The following is a 7,979-nucleotide window of genomic DNA, read 5'->3' on the forward strand; positions in this document are numbered from 1 at the left end:
CCAGGACCTTTAGCGGCGCTTTTATATAAAAAATGCCATTATAGACCTGTACTTTTAACGGCGCTTTTGTAAAAAAACGCCTCTATAGACCAAGAACTTTAGCGGCGCTTTTATAAAAAACGCCGCTATAGACCTGTACTTTTAGCGGCGCTTTTATATAAAAAACGCCGTTATAGACCTGTACTTTTAGCGGCTCTTTTGTAAAAAACGCCGCTAATTTGCCCAGTTTTGCAATATGTATTTTTACACCTATATCCAACCCTCCTGCAAGAAATTCAATAAAAACAGCAAATATACCATGAAATCCAACCCAACCAAAACACGCAAATTTAAATAATACAAAATTATACGAAAAATATATTATATAAATTAGAAATGAATATTCAAAATATTCTTAAAATAATGTTAAAAGTTACAAGAAAACATGTCTATGATGGCGGATTTTGAAATTGGTGGAACATAGTCATCATAGACTGAAGCTGCTGCTAGAGTTCATTGTATTTCCTGTTCTGCTCCGCCTCCCTCGCTGCTGCCTCCGCTCTAAGTTGAGAAATTTGCTCATCTGTGCTAGCTTGTATCTGAACTATCTGAACTTTTAACCTCTGAACTTCAGCTTGACTTTGGCTCCTGGAAGGCATGTATTGGTGCGAGGTGGATCCAAAATATTGGGTCGGGTTAACACCAGATCCTTGAAATCTAACCCGACCATACCTTTCAGGACCCAAAACTTCATTAATAATTCTGTTATCAATATCCTCAAAATTAACAGAACTATCAGTCGAAGCAGTCGCTTCATACTCTGCCTTCTTATATTTTAGTTTCTCCTAATAAATCAGTTAAAGAGTTAGAAACGAAATATACAATAAAAAGGAATACAACATAACATTATTTAAATTACACTAATAAAAACGACGAATTAAAACATTATAATTAAATATTATAAATATTTATAATGAATCAATTTTTATTAAGTAAATATACCATAATTTCTACAGCCTCAGATGACATCGGAGTTCCATCTTTTTTCCTGTGCGTAATGTCAAAAAGTTGAAGGCGTCCAACTTTTTGACCAGACGAGGCTTCCTACCATATAGTAGTAAAAATATTATTTAATAAATCCATAGTACCTCGGCCTGAGCTACACAAGCAAAACTTTTCGACCCTGCCATGTGCGTAAATTTTTGTTTTTGCCTGCTGCTTGTTCCAACTCGCTCACGGTCCTACATAATGAAATTATTATTACGTATATAGTAAATACTATAAACAGAAAAATTTATAAGAGTTTGCAAGTACATAATACCTCTCCTTTCTTCGAATTCCAAAATCGAACTTCATCTTCCCATTGGTACCTCAGCATTCCCGGTAGGACATTTTGCAATTTTTCTTCGAGGCTTATAGGTTTTTTAAAATATTTTTTTTTTCAAAATGCTTTTATTGTCTCTCCATTTTTTACCCAATGCCTTCTTGATATAGGCATCAGAGACCTCTAAAGCAAACCTATCCTAAAAAACACAAGTTTAGGAAGTAAATATAAATGAAACTTAAACAAAAGTATTATAATTACATTAACGTTTTGTTACCTTAATATTAGAGAGAGCTTGATTTTTATTGCTATCAGGCATGTTATGCCATGATTCGTAGTTGATGGGCAACATATTGGCATTTCGTGCTATAATGCCCAAATAGCCTGCTAAAAGTCGAGCTTCTTGTCCAACAGGCTGACCATGGCTGTTTCTAGTTACTTTGACACGCTCGACAGAATTTAAGTTATATAAATCTGTTAGGAGCGTACGTCCTCGACCTCTGCGCGTCCCACCATTTTCAGCTGAAAAATAATAAATTATTACTATATTGAAATTTAAAAATAAATCAGTAATAAAATTTCATACAATTTGTAAAATAAACTTAACATTACTTTGAATTTCCACAGACTCGTCAAGTGTCTCCGGCACGCTTGAAGATCCAACAACTGTCTGCTGTTCAATACTTACTTCTTCCGAATTTGTAGTATTCTGTACAATACTAAGATCTCTTAATCTTCTTCTAGGCATTTTTCCTGCAACACATAAAATAGATAAAATTTTAGTAAGAAATAACAACAATAGTAAATATAAAATAGTTAAATTATATAACATGACCAATGTTAATATTGTAACATTACATATAAATAAAAAATCATAAAATCTTACTACATCATAAATCGTAAATATCTTCGTCTACATCATGATGAACCCATTGAAATTGTGTACTAGTACTAGGGATATTTTCATCTAAGTCTTGTTTTGGAAAAGGCAAAGTTTCTGATCTTTCATCGATGTCATCTCTACTTCCATTCCCCATTCAAACAAGTCTCTAGGGGTGTTTCGGAGTACAACGTACCAACCCTCATCAATTAGATCTTTCGAGTAAAAAACTTGTTTAACTTGAGAAGAAAATACATACGGCTCGTCTATCAAATGTTTTCCAGTGTGAATTAATCGAGAGAAATTCACCATTGTAAAACCAAACTGATCATTTTTAATTCCGCGAGCAGTATTAGCATCAGCCCAATCACATCGAAATAAGACAACTTTCCATTTTCCATAATAATCCAACTCAATAATGTCGGTTAGAAGTCCATAATACTCCACATTTCCCTCGACAGGATTACTGTCCCTAGCACTAGCGTAACTTGTAATTAAAGAATTAACAACTACTCCACAATTTTGAGTTCTCCTCAATCTCTCGCGATATTTGGTATGAAATCTGAATCCATTCATGATGAAGCCACTATATTTTTTACTACTCGATTCGGACCTTGGGAAAGCCATTTAACTTTGTCATTAACGATATTCCCACTCCAAACCTATTGAATCGAAAGTAAATTGAGTAATTATAAATGTTATGAGAAAACATTATTATTTGTCAACAAAATGTTGAGTTGCATACCGTTTGGCTTAACCATTCATGAAAAGATTCTGCGAATAACCTATTAATCTCGCGATGTTGTAATCTTCGTGAGCGTGGACGAGATCTTAAGATTTGTTTGTACTCACTATGTTAAACACATGTTTAATTCGTTAAAAAATAAACAAATCAAAAAAAGAAGAATATTTATCATATTCTAGAACTTACTTGCGTAATTGTTCAAGTGCATCGTGGTGGAAAAGAACATATCTATGTGCTTGTATCCAAGATCGGTCATCTAATTCTACAATTTCAACTTTGCCGATTGGTTCTCCATAACTTTGAAATAAATAAGTTTTGTCCAAGTTAGGATCATTGAGTCCGGCATTTCTACTTAGTCTATTCAATCTTGTTTCAACATCTAAATATCTAGAACAGAATGTCATACACTCCTCTGCCAAGTAGCCTTCAGCAATTGATCCTTCCGGATAACGCTTGTCACGGCAATAAGACTTCAATTTGCTTAGGAACCTAAACACCATATACAACATTATCAAAACTGGTAACTATAGGTATAAAGGTGGATGCCTTTGAAATAAATTAGCACCTTTCAATTGGATACATCCAACGATAGAAAACCGACCCACCAATTATTGCTTCACGAGGGAGATGAATGATAAGGTGCACCATAATAGTGAAGAAGGAAGGTGGAAAGATCTTCTCCAAATTGCATAATGTCAAAGCGGCTCGATCTTGTACTTTTTCAAGTTCTTCAACATTCAGAACTTTGCCACAAATTGCTTTCATTATATTGGACAGCTCAATTATACAAGACGTTACCTTCTTTGACATACAACACCGTAAAGCAACTGGAAGTAGATCTTGCATCAGGATGTGATAGTCATGTGATTTTAATGAATATAGTCTTCGATCTTTAAGACTTACACATCGAGATATATTTGATGAATACGCATCCGGAACCTTTATATCCTTCAACACTGTGCAGAACATTTCTTTCTCTTCCTTTGACATTGCAAAAATTGTAGGCGGCAACCAATATTTTCCATTAGGAAGTACTTGGGGATGAAGATCACGCCTAATTCCCATGTGAACTAAATCAAGTCGACTTTGAAGATTATCTTTTGATTTACCATCGACATTCAAAATTGTCCGAATGATGTTCTCGCAGACATTCTTCTCAATATGCATCACATCAAGATTGTGGCGTAATATGTGATGCTCCCAATAAGGCAACTCAAAAAAAATACTTCTTTTCTTCCACAAGTCCGCCTCATTAGGGTCATCCTCCTCGTCAGATTCATCATCAGATTCATCCCTCGATCGTCTATTTGTTTGCCTGTTAGATGGTTGATTCAGCTTCCCGTAACTGAAATTCATATCTTTTAACATGAATAAGATTTCAGATCCAATGGTCTACTCGAGAGCTTTTTTCAACTCTTCAGTTCCATCAAATAAAGCCTTCTGAAATCTATATCTATGATTTTCATCTAACCACCGACGATGCCCCATATAGCAGAACTTCTTCCCATTATATAACCACTATGAACACGTTTGAGCAGCACAACAAGGACAAGCATAACGTCCTTTGGTACTCCAACCCGATAAATTCGCATATGCCGGGAAATCATTGATTGTCCATATCAAAGCAGCACGTAGGTAAAAGTTCTCCTTTCTCAATACATCATACGTCTCAACACCCGCCCATAATTGTTTTAACTCTTCAATAAGTAGCTGCAGATATATGTCAATATCATTTCCGGGGCCTTTCTCTCCGGGGATAATCATAGATAATATCAAAGAAGATTGCTTCATGCAGAGCCATGGAGGCAAATTATAAGGAACAATGACCACAGGCCAAGTACTGTACGAGGTGCTCATGATTTTAAAAGGATTAAATCTGTTAGATGCTAACCCGAGCCTTACACTCCGAGGATCACTTGCAAAGCTTGGAAATTTATTTTCAAATGATTTCCATGAAAAAGAATCTGCAGGATGCCTTAATAATCCATCATCCGTTCGTTGATCATGATGCCACGTCATAAACTCAGCTGTCTTTGACGACATGAATAGCCTTTGAAGCCTTGGGATTAGCGGGAAATATCGCAAAATCTTGTTCGGCTTCCTTCTTGACTGTGGCCCATATTCATCCTCATTAAGATCTTCTGCATCTCTATTCATCCAACGAGATTTACCGCAAACATGACAAGACTGTTGATTTCCCTGATCACCCCAATACAACATGCAATCATTTGGGCAACTATGAATTTTGTTGTACCCAAGGCCCAAATATTTTATCACTTTCTTCATGTCTTTACATGATTGAGGAATTTTTGCAAATGGGAACATTTCTCTTAAAAGCTCTAACAGCATTGTCAAAGAGTTTCTGGTCCACCCTCCCAAACATTTTAAGTGGAAAAGGCGAATATAGAATGACATTTTCGAAAATTTTGATCCCTCATAAAGTTCTTCATTCGGTTGTTCATTCGGTACACTTCTTCTCGTTTCCATAAAAGTATTCCCACCGATATTATAATCATCAGATGCAACATAGTTTGGTGGAAATGATTGGAAACTTTCACTCCGCATATTAAATGCATCCCGCATCATACCTTCCATGTCATCTTCTCTAACATGCTGACGGTAACCACTATAAGGATAACCCGGATTAATCGTCGAAGTGGCTCCACTAGTTGTACACTCTCCATGGAAAATCCATTTTTTATACCCCCGAATGAAGCCATCAACAATTAGATGTTCGTAGACAACTTCATGATAATGCCAATAGATATTGCCACACTTCTTACACGGGCAAAGAATCATATTCTCTTGGCTTGAATTGTGAAATGCAAAATCTAAAAAAGATTGCACTCCATTTTGATACTCGTTGCTTGCCCTTGAGAAATTCATCCAAGTCCTATCCATTTCGTAGTTGTTGAAGTCTAAAGTTGGCAATAAGTTTCACGGGTAAGTTGTTTATTATGTAAGTCTTGATATGATATATATTTATGTTTTATGTAAGTTATGTAGATTATGTAAGTTATGAAATTTGAACTTTTAAACTATATGCTTTTAAGGAAATTATTAGATTAAACTACATGTATTAGTTAAGTTATGTAAGTTGTTATGTACGTTATGTGAGTTATGTAATTTATTTAAGTAATGATCAATATTAATACTATTTTGATAAAAATTAGTTATAATATATTTAAACAATGATCAATAATGTTATGTTGATAAAATAATTTATAATTGGCCATTCAGTTGTTGAAATTTTTAATTCTTTTTTAAGGTCAATAGAATTATTTATAAGCTCCATAGAACTTTTTTGGAAATCTTATTAATATAACAAAATTTTAAAGACATTTAAAAATATTAAATATTAAAATCAAACATGTTTAATATAACAAAATAGTAATTTGAATATAATAATATCAAAAAAGAATCATAGTTTAATTTTTATAAGTAAATTGGAAATAAATTAAGGTTATATAAATATTCAATAGCGATAGAACTTTTTTCAATTCTTTTTGAATTTTTTAAGATTCATCATACGTGGCGTTGTTACACCTAGGGAGGATCCATTATATCTTGCAGCTCGATATAAGGCAACCCGTCAGGTTTCCAACCTATATACTTTGAATCTTTAAAATATTTAAAATAAGGTTGGAGAGAAGGTCAGCTATTGTTGTAATTATAATGGACAAGCAAGCTACATATATGGTAATAAAATTAATTCATACTTATTCATACTTCAAATAATTAATACTATAAGGTCAGGTTTCCAGCCTATATACTTTGAATCTTTAAAATATTTAAAACGTACCTTAATAAAACGTACCTGGTCTACTCCACTCTCACCAGCAAACAGAGGCTGGAGTCCAAAAAGTAATATTTGTTAAGTAATTTAAAGTGAAAATGCATAGAAATAAGGAAAAAAAAATTAGCAACTAAACGGCCTGTACGTACCTAGAACAAATGTCAATGGCTGTGGTGTATTTAGTTGCACCAAATATTATTTCAGGTTCTCGATAGTACCTAGAACAGATGTAAGATTATAAGAGTAGCACCAAATATCTTTCAGTTTAAGAAAATATAAAAACTTTATCTATATCAGTACCAAATTTTAATTCGAAGATTAAATGGCAGCTTCAGTTGAACCAATACTTGCAGGAGGAGCAGGAAGCAGTAAATGAAGCTGTACACCTCAGCAAAATCTGGCAAAACTGCACATCTTTTCAAACCATTTCTGCAAAAAATACAAAATCTTTTATGAGCATACAAATGACTTCCATCTCTGCAAAAAAATTGTAAATACAAGGCACATAACACAATTAGCAAATCCAGTCAGCTGTTTCTTCAAACCTTGACTTTCCTAAAGTGCCCAAATCGAACACATTATCCTATATCTGAAAACAGGTTTCAGAATAAGTACAAGCAAATACTAGCATGCTTGTTCCCACTCACACATGAATCAGAGCATCATAGGAAATAATATCAATATTCTTTTATTTGATTCAAAATGCATGAAAAGGAAAAATCAATATTAGGCTGGACTCTAAAGACAGCCGAGGAGAAAATTAGAAAGAATCTTCACATAATTTCAAGAATGGTGAAATAGAACATAATGTCAATAAAACTGTAAATTCATCTAAACCTGGTTTTACTGCAGAGATTGAAAAACCAAACAACAGCCCAGTAAGCTCAAAACTCAAAAGGTCCCTTTCCAGGATGCAGAACAGTAAATGCAGTTTTTAACATTCAGTACCAGGCAAATAAATGCAGAACTACCCCAGGACAATTCCAATTCAAACAATAAAAAATAATAAACAAATGGATAAGAAAGCAGTCAAAGCACAGCCAATTTCTTCACATAACTGAAAGAAAATGAATAGAGGAATTCAACAATATAAAACGTGAGCAACAAGGCAGCAATAAACTCTTAAATCAATCTAAGTCCACACTAAACACATAAGTTGGATAGAAACATGAAAACAGACCAAAATAACATCTAAATAACCAAAATATAACAATTTTATTATATAAAACGTGAGCAATAAGACAACATTAAACTC

The 7,979-nt window shown here is 33.8% G+C and overlaps 1 long non-coding RNA gene across 1 annotated transcript; it reads right to left on the minus strand.

Moving 5' to 3' along the window:
* Positions 1–382: 382 nt before the first annotated feature.
* LOC107949263 (uncharacterized) lies at positions 383–1,159 on the minus strand. Its single transcript, XR_005925607.1, has 3 exons — positions 1,128–1,159; positions 982–1,083; positions 383–711 (listed from the first exon to the last, which is right to left on the minus strand). It is a non-coding gene; the product is annotated as an uncharacterized lncRNA (long non-coding RNA).
* Between the last annotated feature and the right edge of the window lie 6,820 nt (positions 1,160–7,979).

This window comes from Gossypium hirsutum, chromosome A04 (assembly GCF_007990345.1).
Source record: "Gossypium hirsutum isolate 1008001.06 chromosome A04, Gossypium_hirsutum_v2.1, whole genome shotgun sequence".
Lineage (NCBI taxonomy): Eukaryota > Viridiplantae > Streptophyta > Magnoliopsida > Malvales > Malvaceae > Gossypium > Gossypium hirsutum.